General features: G+C 56.5%; 1 non-coding gene across 1 annotated transcript; it reads right to left on the bottom strand.

Annotated features, from left to right (window-relative positions):
* Positions 1-241: 241 nt before the first annotated feature.
* On the bottom strand, positions 242-360 carry LOC131861375 (5S ribosomal RNA). The gene has a single exon (XR_009360449.1). It is a non-coding gene; the product is annotated as a 5S ribosomal RNA (ribosomal RNA).
* Positions 361-18,137: the final 17,777 nt, after the last annotated feature.

The following is an 18,137-nucleotide window of genomic DNA, read 5'->3' as shown; positions in this document are numbered from 1 at the left end:
GGTGCACACCGATTTCACCTGGGTGCGCGCGCAGCACCTCGGGCGCACCGGGGTGCGCGCACAACGCCCGGGTTGCACCGTGGCCTGTGTGCTCGGGGCGCCTCGGGTGCGCGCTCGGTGTCGCCCCCGCGCGCGCGGTAGTGCGGGCAGCGCACCCCGGCCCGGCCCGGCCCCGACGAGAACGCAAACGGGCAAAAGGTTTATTCAAATAGCATTGCGACGCCCGGCGAAAAACTAAAAAAGGGTGCAACACTGGGACTTCCCGGGAGGTCACCCATCCCAGTACTACTCCGGCCCAAGCGCGCTTAACTGCGGAGTTCTGATGGGATCCGGTGCACTAACGCTGGTATGATCGCACCCGTTATGAGCTTGTCGCAGTGTGTACTTAGCAAACCGCGACCCACGTGCGAATCCACCCCGGCCACCCACCCCCGTCGAGGTGCACACCCTCCCTCGCGAAGTGCGCCCCGTTCGCCAAGTGTGAGCCCTGCCCGGGTGCGCGCACCTTGCTAGGGCGTCGGGTGTGCACCCGGCCCGGCCTACGTGCGTGCACCTGGAGGGGGCGTCGTGTGCGTGCAGTGTCCCGTCTGCAACGCGGTGCCCACACACCACCTCGGGCGCAACGACCTGCGCTCACATGTGGGCCGAGTGCACCTTGGTGCATGTTCGGGGCGCCTCGGGTGCACGCTCGATCTTGCCCCGGTGCACCAAGGCGCTCGGTTTGCCCCGGGTGCGCACTTGGTGCAAGGTGGGCACCCAAAATAGGGATCAAGCACCAAAACACAAGTTTCGGGATGCAAAATGGGACCCAAGGACCACAAATGCGTTCCAAGACCCATGATGGGTCCACGAGAACAAAAATGTGTTCCGAGACTTAATAAACAAATATTGGGTTTTAGGAGAAGAAACATGCTCTGATGCCCAAAACGAGAATCGACCCCGAAAAGGCCACAGGCCAAAAGTGGGATGCGAGACAAAAAAAAATGGGACCCGAGGACCAAAATTGGGTTCCCAGGTCGAAGACAGGGCAACCGGACAAGAAACGACCTCTAAGGCTCGAAATGAGTCCCGACGACTAAAACTTGACAAGAAGCACCCATCAGGCACCCAACTCGACACCCATGGGATGCCGACCCACCCGGGCTTCCACCTAGCACACCTTGGCACCCACCCACCCTCGCACCCAACCTCGCACCCAACTTAGCACCTTTGAACCCACATTGGCACTCACCCTGACCCTGGCACCTTGGAACCCACATTGGCACTCACCTTGACCCTGGCACCCACCTTTGCACTCACCTTGGGACCCACCCTGGCTCCCACCTCGGCACCCACCCAGACACCCACCTTGGTTCCTTGGCACCCACCTTGGATCCTTGGCACCCACCCCGACACCCACCTTGGCACGCAACTTGGCTACTTGCCACCCACCTTGGCTCCTTGACGCCCACCCCGACAACCACCCCGTGACCTACCCTGGCTAGGGTTGGTGCACACCCACCCTGGTGCCCACCTTGGCACCCACCCTATGACCCACCTTGGCATGCACCTTAGTACCCACCCCGTTACCCACCCTAGGACCCACCCCGTGACCCACCTTGGCCAGGGTGGGTGCACCCACCCTGGTGCCCACCTTGGCACCCACCCATCCTAGCACCCAGCCTGTGACCGGGCTTGGAACCCAACCTTGCACCCGCACCCGTCTTGGCCAGTGTGGGTGCGCACCCATCCTGGCACCCACGTTGTGACACACCCTTTAACCCACGCACCCTAGCACCCACGTTGGCACCCACCTTGGAACCCAACCTAGCAACTTGGCACCCACCCCGTGACCCACCTTGGCATCCACCATAGCAGTCGCCGACTTGGCACCCACCTCGGCACCCACCTTGACACTTGTGGACCCACCTTGCCACTCACCCTAGCATCGACCCATCCTAGCACCCACCCTGGCACCTTTGCACCCTAGCACTCACCCATCCTAGCACCTAACCTGTGACCCACCTTGACACTCACCCTCGCACCCACCTTGGAACCCAACCTAGCACCCACCCACCCTGACACCAACCCTAGCACCTACCCACCCTTGCACCCACCCTGTGACCCATCTTGGCACCCACCCATCCTACCACTCAACCTATCACCCACCTTCTCACCCACCTTGGCATCCACCTTAGCACCCACCCACACTGGCACCTTGGCACCCACCTCGGGCAAGGTGGGTGCACACCCACCCTGGCACCCAATTTAGAACCCACCGAGCATGTTACCCACCTTGGCACCCACATTGCAGCCCACCCTAGTACCCACCCTATGACCCACATTGGCATCCACACCCTAGCACCCAGGCACCTCGACACCCGCCTTGACACCCACCCTAGCACTGAACCTGTGACCCACCTTGGAACTCACCCTAGAACCCACCCACCCTGTGAACCACCTTGGCATCCACCTTAGCACCCACCCACCTTGGCACCCACTCTAGCACTCACCCATCCTAACACCCAACTTGTTACCCACCTTGGCACCCGCCCTCGCGTCCACCTTGAAACCCACCCTAGCACCCACCCACGCAGGAGCCCACCTTGGCACCCAACCTAACACCCACGCATCCTGGCACCCAACTTGTGACCCACCTTGGAACCCACCCTAGTACCCACCTTTGAACCCACTATATCACCAACCCACCTTGGCACCCACCCTATGACCCTCTTTGGAATCCACCCTAGCACGCACCCACCCTGGCACCCACCATGGAGCGCACCCTAGCACCCACCCACCTCGGCACGCACCTCAACACCCACCTTGGTGTGCGCACTGCGCCAACCTCTCAAAGACCCTATGTGGTGCGCTCCAAAGTGTACACCTTTGGTGCGCTCCAAGGTGCGCACCTTTGGTGCACACCGAGGTGCACACCAAAGTGTGCACCGAGGTGAGCACCAAAGTGCACTCCAGGGTGCACACCAAGGCGTGCACCTTTGGTGCGGTCAATGCAAACGAATTCGGAAGTTGGGGTCGATGTCCTAATCGCTGCTGCAGACTACACGTATGAGAATCGGACAAATAGCTTTATATAGGGGAGGTGTTGCGTTTGATGGGTCGACTCCCCTGGTTGTGTGCACTGCACCAACTTCAAAGACCCTGTCTTGTTTAAGAAGTCAAAAGTTGGGGTGGATGTCCTAATCATTGCTGCAGTCTACGCATGTATGAGAATCAGACAAATAGCTTATATAGGGGAGGTGTTGCATTCGGTGGGTTGACTCCCCTGGTTGTGCGCACTGCGCCAACCTCAAAGACCCCGCATAGCAGAAGAAGTCGGAAGTCGGATTTTGGTGAGCACCAAGGCGTGCACCTTTGGTGCGGTCAACGCAGACGAATTCAGAAGTTGGGGTGGATGTCCTAATCGTTGTTGCAGGCTACACATGTATGAGAATCAGACAAATAGCTTATATAGGGGAGGTGTTGGGTTTGATGGGTCAACTCCCTTGGTTGTGCGCATTACGCCAACCTCAAAGACCTTGTTTTCGTTAAGAAGTCAAAAGTTGGGGTCAATGTCCTAATGGCTCCTGCAGGCTACACATGTATGAGAATCGGACAAATAGCTTATATAGGGGAGGTGTTGGGTTTGATGGGTCGACTCCCCTGGTTGTGCGCATTACGTCAACCTCAAAGACCTTGTTTTCGTTAAGAAGTCAAAAGTTGGGGTCGATGTCCTAATTGCTCCTGTAGACTACACATGTATGAGAATCAGACAAATAGCTTATATAGGGGAGGTGTTGGGTTTGATGGGTTGACTCCCCTAGTTGTTCGCATTACACCAACCTCAAAGACCTTGTTTTCGTTTAGAAGCCGAAAGTTGGGGTCGATGTCCTAATTGCTCCTGCAGGCTACGCATGTATGAGAATCAGACAAATAGCTTATATAGGGGAGGTGTTGGGTTTGATGGGTCGACTCCCCTGGCATTGCGCCAACCTCAAAGACCCTGCATTGCGGATGAAGTCGAAAGTCAGAGTTTGGTGTGCTACAAGGTGTGGTCGAAGGTGCTCACCTAGGTGTGCACCTTTGGAGCGCAGGAAAAGTGCCCTCCAAAAGTGCGCACCTTTGGAGTGCACAAAAGTGCCCTCCAAAAGTGCGCACCTTTGGAGCGCACAAAAGTGCCCTCCAAAAAGTGCCCTCCAAAAGTGCGCACCTTTGGAGTGCAGAAAAGTGCCCTCCAAAAAGTGCCCTCCAAAAGTGCGCACCTTTGGAGCGCAGAAAAGTGCCCTCCAAAAAGTGCCCTCCAAAAGTGCGCACCTTTGGAGCGCAGAAAAGTGCCCTCCAAAAAGTGCCCTCCAAAAGTGCGCACCTTTGGAGCGCAGAAAAGTGCCCTCCAAAAAGTGCCCTCCAAAAGTGCGCACCTTTGGAGCGCAGAAAAGTGCCCTCCAAAAAGTGCCCTCCAAAAGTGCGCACCTTTGGAGCGCAGAAAAGTGCCCTCCAAAAAGTGCCCTCCAAAAGTGCGCACCTTTGGAGCGCAGAAAAGTGCCCTCCAAAAAGTGCCCTCCAAAAGTGCGCACCTTTGGAGCGCAGAAAAGTGCCCTCCAAAAAGTGCCCTCCAAAAGTGCGCACCTTTGGAGCGCAGAAAAGTGCCCTCCAAAAGTGCGCACCTTTGGAGCGCACAAAAGTGCCCTCCAAAAGTGCGCACTTTTGGTGCGCACCAAGGCGCTGGTTCGGTCGTTGCAGGCGAGTTCGGAAGTTGGGGTCGATGTCCTGAGCGGAGGTGCAAACTACACAGGTGTCGGAATCGGACAAATAGCTTATATAGGGGAGGTGTATGCTTCGATGGGTCGACTCCCCAGGTTGAGCGCACCGCGCCAACCTCAAAGACCCTACGGTATGGATGAAGTCGGAAGTTGGGTCCGATGACCGATTCGATTAGTAGGTATGCTCATGAGGTCGGAATTTGGGTCCGATGACCTGCCATGTGCAGGAAGGCGAATGTTGGCACTGTGCGTTGCAAGGTGCACACCAAGGCGCTGGTGCGGTCTTTTTAGTCGAGTTCGGAAGTTGGGGTCGATGTCCTGATCGGAGGTGCAAGCTACACAGGTGTGGGAATCGGACAAATAGCTTATATAGGGGAGGTGTATGCTTCGTTGGGTCGACTCCCCGGGTTGAGCGCACCGCGCCAACCTCAAAGACCCTACGGTATGGATGAAGTCGGAAGTTGGGTCCGATGACCGATTCGATATGTAGGCATACTCGCGAGGTCGGAATTTGGGTCCGATGACCTGCCACGTGCAGGAAGGCGAATGTTGGCACTGTGCGTTGCAAGGTGCGCACCAAGGCGCTGGTTCGGTCGTTGGAGGCGAGTTCGGAAGTTGGGGTCGATGTCTTGATCGGAGGTGCAAACTACACAGGTGTGGGAATCGGACAAATAGCTTATATAGGGGAGGTGTATGCTTCGTTGGGTCGACTCCCCGGGTTGAGCGCACCGCGCCAACCTCAAAGACCCTACGGTATGGATGAAATCGGAAGTTGGGTCCGATGACCGATTCGATATGTAGGCATACTCGCGAGGTCGGAATTTGGGTCCGATGACCTGCCATGTGCAGGAAGGCGAATGTTGGGACTGTGCGTCGCAAGGTGCACACCAAGGCGCTGGTGCCGTCGTTGCAGTCGAGTTCGGAAGTTGGGGTCGATGTCCTGGTCAGAGGTGCAAACTACACAGGTGTGGGAATCGGACAAATAGCTTATATAGGGGAGGTGTATGCTTCGATGGGTCGACTCCCTGGGTTGAGCGCACCGCGCCAACCTCAAAGACCCTACAGTATGGATGAAGTCGGAAGTTGGGTCCGATGACCGATTCGATACGTAGGCATATTGGCGAGGTCTGAATTTGTGTCCGATGACCTGCCATGCGCAGGAAGGCGGAATTTGGGTCCGATGACCGAGTTGATGGCGTGCCATGCGCAGAAAGGCGGAATTTGGGTCCGATGACCGAGTTGATGTTGATGGCCCGCCATGCACAGGAAGGCGGAATTTGGGTCCGATGACCGATTTGAAGGCGTGCCATACGCAAAAAGGCGGAGTTTGGGTCCGATGACCGAGTTGATATTGATGGCCCGCCATGCGCAGGAAGGCGGAATTTGGGTCCGATGACCTGACATACGCATGGAGTCCGACTCGGGGGCCGATGTTCGATTCGATGACTTGCATTGTGGGTAAAGTCGGAAGTTGTGGTCTTTGACCCGATTCGATGACCAGACTTCGGCTGCTTGAGAATCGGACAAATAACTTATATAGGGGATGTCACGGGCTTTGGGAGTTAAGCCTGTGCGGCACCGACAAGTCCCGACCCGACTCGGATCCGTTCAAGGTCAGAGACCTTCGGCCTACGCCTCGTCCCTTCCAATATTGCGCTAAAGCGGAATGCACAATGAAAATGCAGATCGACTTGCTCCCAGAATGCATAAAAGGATACGATGCAATGCGGAATAAAATAGACAACACAACATTCAAAGGTGGGGCGAGGTGCCCATATCCTTTATTATTATCCTCAAAGATTACAATGCTGGATAGAACTCGGTATTGAGAAATACCGGTCGCCCCCAAATGGATTGCCCAGCCAGCCAATCTGACTCGGACAAGTTACAAAGAGTCCCTTCGACTCAGACTGGGATCGGCTCGCTCGAGAGGAGAACCAGTTAGCTCCTCGAGGTGCCAGATCGCCAAGTCACAAGACCCCAATGCTCGCCTGAGCAATAAAGTCCCTCGCTGCAATACTCGCACTCAGACTTGCGACGCCGAAGACTCGCATCTGTCTGCTCGTCTGCTCGCTGCCGAATGCTTGATCGCTGATGATCCTGATTCTGAATCTGCTTCTGCTTTTCTTCCCTTGCCAAGAATGAGCATCCCGCTCATCTTATATACTGGAGGGTCGGACCCAAATAAAAGAGCCGTTGGGCGGATAGGGCCGGCCCAAAAGGAATCCCGCCAATGGAAAATTAGCGCCCATATAGGTCCGGACTCATATGAGTTAAGTCCGCGCTAAGAAGAACATCGGCCAAGTCCCATGTCGGCCCCCGCCAAAGAAATAAAACATATCGGCCCCGCCGATGAAATGAATTAAGTCGGCTGTGTGAAACACCAATTCCATGTCGGCTATGCAAAAGAAAGAGTTCCGATGCAAAATGGAACCCCACTAAGGCTGGACCCGATCCAAAAACTGTGCAAGTATTCTGCCCAATGCAGACCCGTTACATCCTCCCCCACTAAACTAGTGGCGGCGCCCTCGACGCCAGCACCCCTGCACAAAGCACTGGGAGGCATTGACCCAGAAATCTACTCCTGTCTGGGCGGGTTCCTCCTGGAGAGGAACTCCATGATTATCTCCTCGTCTCGCCATAACGACTCACTGCGTTCCCAGGAAGCGGAGTCTCGTCCCTGTCCTTCGAACATCACCAAGAACTCACGGATGCCGTTCTTGCCTCCTCCTCGTGTTCGCATTGCAAGGACCTGGCTGACTCTGCGGTCCGGATTGTCCAACACATTCGCCGGGCCTCTGTTCGGAATATTTCTTATCAGATCTTCGTCATCTGGACCAAAGACTTCGCCGGGTAGACGAAGCAATCTGTCCCAAAGTGGTTCATACGGCCTTGTCTTATGTTCCTCCCAGGTCCAGTGATCCACGGCCTCAGAACAACTCGCCATGATTTCCAAGGATTTCCGAGTACTCTTTTCGTCGGATAGATTGGTGCTACCTCCGATCGACATCAAGTCGCCATAACGGATTATTCCCTGTCGATCCCAAGTGGTGAAGATATCATCTTCACAAAGAGCCTCATTGAACCCAATGAAGTCTGGAAAGGTATCAATGTGTAACTGAACAGGTCCCCCTTCTTGTCTCCTGAAAGTGAGGGATGCTGAAGTGAAACTTCCTGCCTGTGCCTGTTCAGGAGAAGTGACATCGCCCTGCGATCCACCTCCTCTAGCCATGACATCCCGGGTAGGTCGGGATTCTTCTTCATCATTCGCATGCTGGTTTATCAAACGTAAGGTGCCCAATCTCATCTTGGTGCTCACCTCGGGAATGTCTTGATTCATGACTTCCCTAGCTGCGACGATCTTAACATCGTCCAAGCAGGCCAACCCCTGCGGCTCTGCTCCTACCGGCTTGCAAACAAACTTGTGTGCCAACAATTCCGCCAACTGATCCAGTTTGGCGCTGAAAGGATCTGCCTTGGCTTCTGGCTGTTCCATCCAGACCCAACGTTGCAAAGCTTCCGAACAACTTGCCACGAGCTCGGATGCACGGGGGTAGTCTTCCGATCGAAATTCTCCTCCAGAACCGAGAACTAGCAAATCTCTCAAGGAGATGACTCCGCTGTTCTCCCATCTATCCAAGATGTCTACCTCCGAGTAGATGTCTGGCAACTCGGCGGACCCTGTCAAGATCTCGAAATCCACATAAAGTCGGGCTGAGCCTCCTCTCAGTCGTCGGAACAAAAGACTGGTGGTTCGAGTGTTGGTAAGGAAGTCGTTCCCCAACGGTTCCTTTGGCTGCTTTGTTTTGTCCCGCCTAATCCTTTCGAACTCATACAGGCCAAGCAAGACATCCTTCGATGTCGTCTCGCCCCGGTTCGGCACAGTAAGAGCTGATCTCTCTATCAAAACTCTTTTCAGCAACTCAAATGCTGTCTGCTGCTTATCGCCCCATTTCCATCCGCGGTCCTTCTTCAACAGATCCGTCAAGGGGCTCGCAATCCGGGAATAGCCTGCTACAAACTTGCGATAGTAGTTAGCTAAACCAAGGAACTGTCTCACCTCATGCACATTGCGAAGCGGCTCCCAGTCTCGGATTGCCTGAAGCTTCTCCGGGTCTGGTCGGATCTGGCCATGACCAAGAATATGGCCCAGAAACGGCACTTCCTCCTGCGCAAAAGCACACTTTTCCTTCTTTGCGAACAGCTGATGTTCTCTCAACAAAGCAAACACCTCCTGAAGGTGCCGCTTGTGTTCCTCCATGTCTCGACTGTATACCAAAATGTCATCCAGATACACAACAACGCACTTGTCCAATAATGAGCGAAACACATCGTTCATCAAGGTGCTGAAGGTTGCAGGAGCGTTAGTGAGACCAAAAGGCATAACCAAGAATTCATAGCTACCATACCTCGTCGTGATCGCGGTCTTCTCCTCATCACCTGGCGCGATCCTGATCTGATAGTAACCCTGCCTCAGGTCCAACTTGGTGAACACTCTTGCATCGACCAGTCGATCAAAGCTATCCGCTATGAGAGGTAACGGATACTTGTTCTTGATGGTGAGCTTGTTCAAAGCTCGATAGTCCACACACATCCGAAGGCTTCCATCCTTCTTGCGCTGGAACAATACTGGAGCAGCATAAGGTGATCTGGAGGGACGCAAGTATCCTGCCTCAGCGAGCTCTGCCAACTGCTTCCTCAACTCTTCCATCTCTGGTGCGGAGAGTCGATAAGGAGCCTTCGCTGGTGGTCTTGCCCCTGACTCCAGTTCGATCCTGTGATCAACGTGCCTCCTCGGTGGTAACACAGCTGGGAGCTGGTCTGGCATAACATCCGCAAACTCGGACAACACATCCTGGATCGCCGAGGTGTTAGAGGGTCCTGACGACTCTCCTTCATCCCAATTTCCAATCAGTGCGGCCAAAAACAACTCCTCTCGCCTTCCCTTGCCAACCTGCTTAGCACTGAGCGCATTCAACAGGAGATCCTGTTCCACGCTCTTCATCATCGGAACCATACTTGGTCTGCTCGGATCCAATATCAGCAAACAGCTCAAGTGTGGCACCACAGCTGCTGATGCCGACCTCAAGAACTCCTGCCCGAGTATGAGATCGAACTCATTCATTCCAATGGCGATCAAATCAAGCACACCCTGCCACGACCCAACTCGGATGACTTCCTTATGGATCTCACCGCTCACCTGCTGTGCGGGTGCGGTCACCGCCTTGAACTGATTTGTAGTGGGCTCGATCTTGAGTCCAAGCTTCTTCGCTCGGCATGCGGAGATGTAGTTGTGGGTGGCACCTGAATCCACCATAGCTAGCACCTTCTTGTTGCCAAAGAAAGTCTCCACAAAACACAACTCGTGCTTATCGGCCACTTCGGTAGAATGTTGCACTGCATTCAGGAGTTGCAAGGTGCTCATTGCGGGCAACTTCTTCTCCTCGAACAACAGCGCGTTGATCCTACTCCGATCTGGACAGCTCCGTGCCCAGTGATCATCTTTGCCACAGATGAAACACCCTGGATCACGATCCTTCTTCTTCTCAGTCTGTGTGTGATCTTTCTTCTTCGGGTTACCTTCTCCATTCGACTTCTTCGGTTTCTTCTTCCTGGGCTCGCCGTTAGGATCAGAAGGAGGTCCGCCTCCCTTCTTCTCTTTCCGGCGGAAGTTCTTCTTGTAGTCTGTTCGAGCTCCACCAAAGCCCCTAGCTGCATCGCCCTTATAATCGAGCAGCCCATCCGCAACTGTGATCGCCTCGGCCAAAGTCTGAACTTTCTGTCTCCTCAGCTCATCCTTCGCCCAGGGTTGCAGACCCTTAGTGAAGAGGAATAACTTCTCGAAGTCGCTCAACTTGGTGCATTCCAAATCCAACACCTGAAATGCCTTGACATACTCTCGAATAGTGCCAGTATGCTTGAGTTCATCGAACCTGGATCGGATGATCCAATCCGAATTCCCAGGTCGGAATTGATCATGAAGCGCTGCCTTCAAGTCAGCCCAGGACTTGATCGGTTTCACCGTCTTCCCAGCGCGTTCATCTGCCTGATGCGTTCGCCACCACAGCTTCGCACTGCCGGTAAGGTATGTTGCAATATCCTTGACCTGTGCCTCATCAGACGTCTTCGGTGCACACGACAGGTACTCCTCAACATCCCAGAAGAAATTATCAAGTGCCTTGTCATCGCGCTCACCGTCATAAGTTCCAACTCGAGTTGCCTTAGAACCATGCGTTCCTCCCTGCAACAACGAATGGAAGATCTGTTGCCCCTCTTTGAGGAAGCGGATCTCTTCCCTCAAAGACTCTATCTGTTCCGCCAGCTTCGACCACTCTGCCGTCATGCGCTCCTCGAGGTCGGACTGTTCCAAGTCCTCGAGTCGATTTTCATGGTCTTGGAGCCAATCGCGGTGCTTCGGATCTTTCCCCTTCGAAGACACCTTCGCAGCCTTACTCTCAGGTTGCACGACCTCCACTTCATGCTGACTATCTGTATCTGCCATCTTTCGATCTGCACAGCCCCGGATCTGATCCGAAGCTCTGATACCAACTGTCACGGGCTTTGGGAGTTAAGCCTGTGCGGCACCGACAAGTCCCGACCCGACTCGGATCCGTTCAAGGTCAGAGACCTTCGGCCTACGCCTCGTCCCTTCCAATATTGCGCTAAAGCGGAATGCACAATGAAAATGCAGATCGACTTGCTCCCAGAATGCATAAAAGGATACGATGCAATGCGGAATAAAATAGACAACACAACATTCAAAGGTGGGGCGAGGTGCCCATATCCTTTATTATTATCCTCAAAGATTACAATGCTGGATAGAACTCGGTATTGAGAAATACCGGTCGCCCCCAAATGGATTGCCCAGCCAGCCAATCTGACTCGGACAAGTTACAAAGAGTCCCTTCGACTCAGACTGGGATCGGCTCGCTCGAGAGGAGAACCAGTTAGCTCCTCGAGGTGCCAGATCGCCAAGTCACAAGACCCCAATGCTCGCCTGAGCAATAAAGTCCCTCGCTGCAATACTCGCACTCAGACTTGCGACGCCGAAGACTCGCATCTGTCTGCTCGTCTGCTCGCTGCCGAATGCTTGATCGCTGATGATCCTGATTCTGAATCTGCTTCTGCTTTTCTTCCCTTGCCAAGAATGAGCATCCCGCTCATCTTATATACTGGAGGGTCGGACCCAAATAAAAGAGCCGTTGGGCGGATAGGGCCGGCCCAAAAGGAATCCCGCCAATGGAAAATTAGCGCCCATATAGGTCCGGACTCATATGAGTTAAGTCCGCGCTAAGAAGAACATCGGCCAAGTCCCATGTCGGCCCCCGCCAAAGAAATAAAACATATCGGCCCCGCCGATGAAATGAATTAAGTCGGCTGTGTGAAACACCAATTCCATGTCGGCTATGCAAAAGAAAGAGTTCCGATGCAAAATGGAACCCCACTAAGGCTGGACCCGATCCAAAAACTGTGCAAGTATTCTGCCCAATGCAGACCCGTTACAGGGGAGGTAGTGTTCTCGAGCATCCTCCCCCCGTGCCCGTTTATGTCGATTGATGCTGGTGCTCGACTGGTTGGAGCGCTCGGATGCAAAAATCTTGCACCAGGATTTATCGATTGTGATGGACACGGCAAGTCTCCTGATTGCTATGCAGGAGCTCATCGTGAATCTCTATGCGGCCTTGGTATGGACTCGACCTGCGGAATGGTTCGGCAATGGTAGTCGCTCCAACACGTCCTTGCAATGGCCACAGAGGTGATTCGACTAGAGCTCCAGTCTAGCTTTTGGGTTGCTTGGCGGACTGGTATAGCCGCGATCGAGTTCCGGCCATGAACGTTTTAGATAGCTCTTGGGCTTTCTGGGACCGAAGTCGGAAGTTTGGGCTGTTGTCCGATTTGATGACCATTCTTCGGATGTGTGAGAATCGGACAAATAACTTATATAGGGGACTGTGTTGTCTCACGCAGCCCCCTCCGTGCCCCTCTATCTCGACCGATGTTGGTGCTTGAAAGGGTTGGGATCGCTCGGATTTATAAACGTGCACCACCATTTGTCGAGTGTGAGGGACGCGGCAGGTCTCCTAAATGCTATGCGGGCGCTCTCTGAGAATCTCTATCCGGCCTCGACACAGACTAGTCTTGCTGAATGGTTTGGCACTGGTAGTCGATCCAACACGTCGTTGTTGTGGCCGCCTAGGCGATTCGATTCGAGCCCCCGTCTAGCTTTTGGGTTGCTTGGCGGATTTTGCCCTATCCGCAAGTGAGCTCGGTCCCTAAACGTTCGAGAAACCCGATTGCTATGCGCCGACTCTCTTTCTTGCGAGCCTCCATCTAGCTTTTGGGTCTCTACGGAACGGAAGTCGGAATCTGGGACCGTTGTTTGATTCGACGAGGCAGACTACGGTTGTGCGAGAATCGGACAAATAACTTATATAGGGGAGGTGTTGACTGGAGCATTCTCCCCCGTGCCCCTCTAACTCGACCAATGCTGGCGCTCGAACGGTGGTAGCGCTCGGATTTTCATTGAGCGCCAGCATTGGTCGATTTAGAGGGGCATGCGAGATTCCCGAATGCTATGCGAGGGCTCTAACGGAAATGTCTATTGGTTTCGGTATGGATGCAATTGCGAGTGGTTCGGCAAAGGTAGTCGTTCCGATGCGTCCATGTCGTGGCCAAATCGATAATTCGATTTGAGCCCTCGTATAGCATTTGGGTCTCTCGATGTGATTCCGCATTCCAGTCCCTTTGGGCACTGCTTGAGCCGCATCCCAGGGGGTTCCCTTCCCAATAATCTGCCTCGCAACCCGATTGCTATGCGGTGAGGCTCCTCGGCCGCCTCGGAACTATCTGTGTATCAGACGCATCGCGGGATAAGGGGTTGGCAACGGTAGTCGCCCCAAGCGCGTCCGATGCTTGGACCATTCCGAGGCGGCCCTGAAGCCTCTTCCGTCTAGCCGTTGGGTCCTTCTCGCCGCATCCCTCGCCTCGCACCCCGATTGCTATGCGGTGAGGCTCCTCGGCCGCCTCGGAACTATCTGTGTATCGGACGCGTCGCGGGATAAGGGGTTGTCACTGGTAGTCGCCCCAAGCGCGTCCGATGCTTGGACCATTCCGAGGCGGCCCTGAAGCCTCTTTCGTCTAGCCGTTGGGTCCTTCTCGCCGCATCCCTCGCCTCGCACCCCGATTGCTATGCGGTGAGGCTCCTCGGCCGCCTCGGAACTATCTGTGTATCGGACGCGTCGCGGGATAAGGGGTTGTCATTGGTAGTCGCCCCAAGCGCGTCCGATGCTTGGACCATTCCGAGGCGGCCCTGAAGCCTCTTCCGTCTAGCCGTTGGGTCCTTCTCGCCGCATCCCTCGCCTCGCACCCCGATTGCTATGCGGTGAGGCTCCTCGGCCGCCTCGGAACTATCTGTGTATCGGACGCGTCGCGGGATAAGGGGTTGTCACTGGTAGTCGCCCCAAGCGCGTCCGATGCTTGGACCATTCCGAGGCGGCCCTGAAGCCTCTTCCGTCTAGCCGTTGGGTCCTTCTCGCCGCATCCCTCGCCTCGCACCCCGATTGCTATGCGGTGAGGCTCCTCGGCCGCCTCGGAACTATCTGTGTATCGGACGCGTCGCGGGATAAGGGGTTGTCACTGGTAGTCGCCCCAAGCGCGTTCGATGCTTGGACCATTCCGAGGCGGCCCTGAAGCCTCTTCCGTCTAGCCGTTGGGTCCTTCTCGCCGCATCCCTCGCCTCGCACCCCGATTGCTATGCGGTGAGGCTCCTCGGCCGCCTTGGAACTATCTGTGTATCGGACGCGTCGCGGGATAAGGGGTTGTCACTGGTAGTCGCCCCAAGCGCGTCCGATGCTTGGACCATTCTGAGGCGGACCCGAAGCCTCTTCCGTCTAGCCGTTGGGTCCTTCTCGCCGCATCCTTCGCCTCGCACCCCGATTGCTATGCGGTGAGGCTCCTCGGCCGCCTCGGAACTATCTGTGTATCGGACGCGTCGCGGGATAAGGGGTTGTCACTGGTAGTCGCCCCAAGCGCGTCCGATGCTTGGACCATTCCGAGGTGGCCCCGAAGCCTCTTCCGTCTAGCCGTTGGGTCCTTCTCGCCGCATCCCTCGCCTCGCACCCCGATTGCTATGCGGTGAGGCTCCTCGGCCGCCTTGGAACTATCTGTGTATCGGACGCGTCGCGGGATAAGGGGTTGTCACTGGTAGTCGCCCCAAGCGCGTCCGATGCTTGGACCATTCCGAGGCGGACCCGAAGCCTCTTCCGTCTAGTCGTTGGGTCCTTCTCGCCGCATCCCTCGCCTCGCACCCCGATTGCTATGCGGTGAGGCTCCTCAGCCGCCTTGGAACTATCTGTGTATCGGACGCGTCGCGGGATAAGGGGTTGTCACTGGTAGTCGCCCCAAGCGCGTCCGATGCTTGGACCATTCCGAGGCGGACCCGAAGCCTCTTCCGTCTAGCCGTTGGGTCCTTCTCGCCGCATCCCTCGCCTCGCACCCCGATTGCTATGCGGTGAGGCTCCTCGGCCGCCTTGGAACTATCTGTGTATCGGACGCGTCGCGGGATAAGGGGTTGTCACTGGTAGTCGCCCCAAGCGCGTCCGATGCTTGGACCATTCCGAGGCGGACCCGAAGCCTCTTCCGTCTAGCCGTTGGGTCCTTCTCGCCGCATCCCTCGCCTCGCACCCCGATTGCTATGCGGTGAGGCTCCTCGGCCGCCTTGGAACTATCTGTGTATCGGACGCGTCGCGGGATAAGGGGTTGTCACTGGTAGTCGCCCCAAGCGCGTCCGATGCTTGGACCATTCCGAGGCGGCCCCGAAGCCTCTTCCGTCTAGCCGTTGGGTCCTTCTCGCCGCATCCTTCGCCTCGCACCCCGATTGCTATGCGGTGAGGCTCCTCGGCCGCCTTGGAACTATCTGTGTATCGGACGCGTCGCGGGATAAGGGGTTGTCACTGGTAGTCGCCCCAAGCGCGTCCGATGCTTGGACCATTCCGAGGCGGCCCCGAAGCCTCTTCCGTGTAGCCGTTGGGTCCTTCTCGCCGCATCCCTCGCCTCGCACCCCGATTGCTATGCGGTGAGGCTCCTCGGCCGCCTTGGAACTATCTGTGTATCGGACGCGTCGCGGGATAAGGGGTTGTCACTGGTAGTCGCCCCAAGCGCGTCCGATGCTTGGACCATTCCGAGGTGGACCTGAAGCCTCTTCCCTCTAGCCGTTGGGGCTTTCTCGCCGCATCCCTCGCCTTGCACCCTGATTGCTATGCTGTGAGGCTCCTCGGCCGCCTTGGAACTATCTGTGTATCGGACGCATCGCGGGATAAGGGGTTGGCAGTGGTAGTCGCCCCAAGCGCATCCGATGCTTGGACCATTCCGAGGCGGCCCTGCAGCCTCTTCCGTCTAGCCGTTGGGGCCATCTCGCCGCATCCCCCACCTCGCACCACGATTGCTATGCGGTGAGGCTCCTTGGCCGCCTCGGAACTATCTGTGTATCGGACGCATCGCGGGATAAGGGGTTGTCACTGGTAGTCGCCCCAAGCGCGTCCGATGCTTGGACTATTCCGAGGCGGCCCTGCAGCCTCTTCCGTCTAGCCGTTGGGGCCATCTCGCCGCATCCCCCACCTCCTCGGCCGCCTCGGAACTATCTGTGTATCGGACGCATCGCGGGATAAGGGGTTGGCAGTGGTAGTCGCCCCAAGCGCGTCCGATGCTTGGACTATTCCGAGGCAGCCCTGCAGCCTCTTCCGTCTAGCCTTTGGGGCCATCTCGCCGCATCCCTCGCCTCGCACCCCGATTGCTATGCGGTGAGGCTCCTCGGCCGCCTGGGAACTATCTTCGTATCGGACGCATCGCGGGATAAGGGGTTGTCACTGGTAGTCGCCCCAAGCGCGTCCGATGCTTGGACTATTCCGAGGCGGCCCTGTGGCCTCTTCCGTCTAGCCGTTGGGGCCATCTCGCCGCATCCCCCACCTCGCACCCCGATTGCTATGCGGTGAGGCTCTTCGGCCGCCTTGGAACTATCTTCGTATCGGACGCATCGCGGGATAAGGGGTTGTCACTGGTAGTCGCCCCAAGCGCGTCCGATGCTTGGACTATTCCGAGGCGGCCCTGCAGCCTCTTCCGTCTAGCCGTTGGGGCCATCTCGCCGCATCCCCCACCTCGCACCCCGATTGCTATGCGGTGAGGCTCCTCGGCCGCCTTGGAACTATCTTCGTATCGGACGCATCGCGGGATAAGGGGTTGTCACTGGTAGTCGCCCCAAGCGCGTCCGATGCTTGGACTATTCCGACGCGGCCCTGTGGCCTCTTCCGTCTAGCCGTTGGGGCCATCTCGCCGCATCCCCCACCTCGCACCCCGATTGCTATGCGGTGAGGCTCCTCGGCCGCCTTGGAACCATCTTCGTATCGGACGCATCGCGGGATAGGGGGCTGTCACTGGTAGTCGCCCCAAGCGTGTCCGATGCTTGGACCATTCCTAGGCGGCCCTGAAGCCTCTTCCGTCTAGCCGTTGGGGCCTTCCCGCCCCATCCCTCGCCTCGCACCCCCGATTGCTATGCGGTGAGGCTCCTCGGCCGCCTTGGAACCATCTGTGTATCGGACGCATCGCGGGATAAGGGGTTGGCACTGGCAGTCGCCCCAAGCGCGTCCGATGCTTGGACCATTCCGAGGTGGCCCTGAAGCCTCTTCCGTCTAGCCGTTGGGGCCTTCCCGCCCCATCCCTCGCCTCGCACCCCGATTGATATGCGGTGAGGCTCCTCGGCCGCCTTGGAACTATCTGTGTATCGGACGCATCGCGGGATAAGGGGTTGGCACTGGTAGTCGTCCCAATCGCATCCGATGCTTGGACCATTCCGAGGCGGCCCTGCAGCCTCTTCCGTTTAGCCGTCGGGGCCTTCCCGCCGCATCCCTCGCCTCGCATCCCGATTCCTATGCGGTGAGTCTTCTCGGCCGCCGCGGAACTATACCTGTTATTGCTACTGCATCCTTCGGCTGGTAACCTCCTCTGCCGCCTTGGAACGTTCTCTTTGTCGGACGCGTCGCGGGATAAGGGGTTGGCACTGGTAGTCGCCCCAAGCGCGCCCGATGCATAGACCGCTCCGAGTCGACCTTGCTTTCAGCCTCTCACATGCATAGACCTCTCTGAGTCGACCCTGCAGCCTCTCACGTTTAGCCTTTGGAATCTCGCCTCACAACATGATTGCTATCCTTGATGCATCCCATGCCTCGAGCCCTGATTGCTTTCTTGGCTGCATCCCTCCTCTCCTCACAGCCCGGTTGTCATCACTGCTTCATCCGTCGCTTCATGCATTCTGGCTGCTGGGCCCTTCCCACCGCACACCTCGATTGCTATCTCTTCTGCATCACACACCCCGATTGCTATCTCTGCTACATCCCTCGGCTCTCA

Source organism: Cryptomeria japonica, unplaced genomic scaffold, assembly GCF_030272615.1.
Source record: "Cryptomeria japonica unplaced genomic scaffold, Sugi_1.0 HiC_scaffold_26, whole genome shotgun sequence".
Lineage (NCBI taxonomy): Eukaryota > Viridiplantae > Streptophyta > Pinopsida > Cupressales > Cupressaceae > Cryptomeria > Cryptomeria japonica.
Note: the sequence above shows the minus strand (reverse complement) of the source record. Positions and strands in the feature narration are given on the sequence as shown.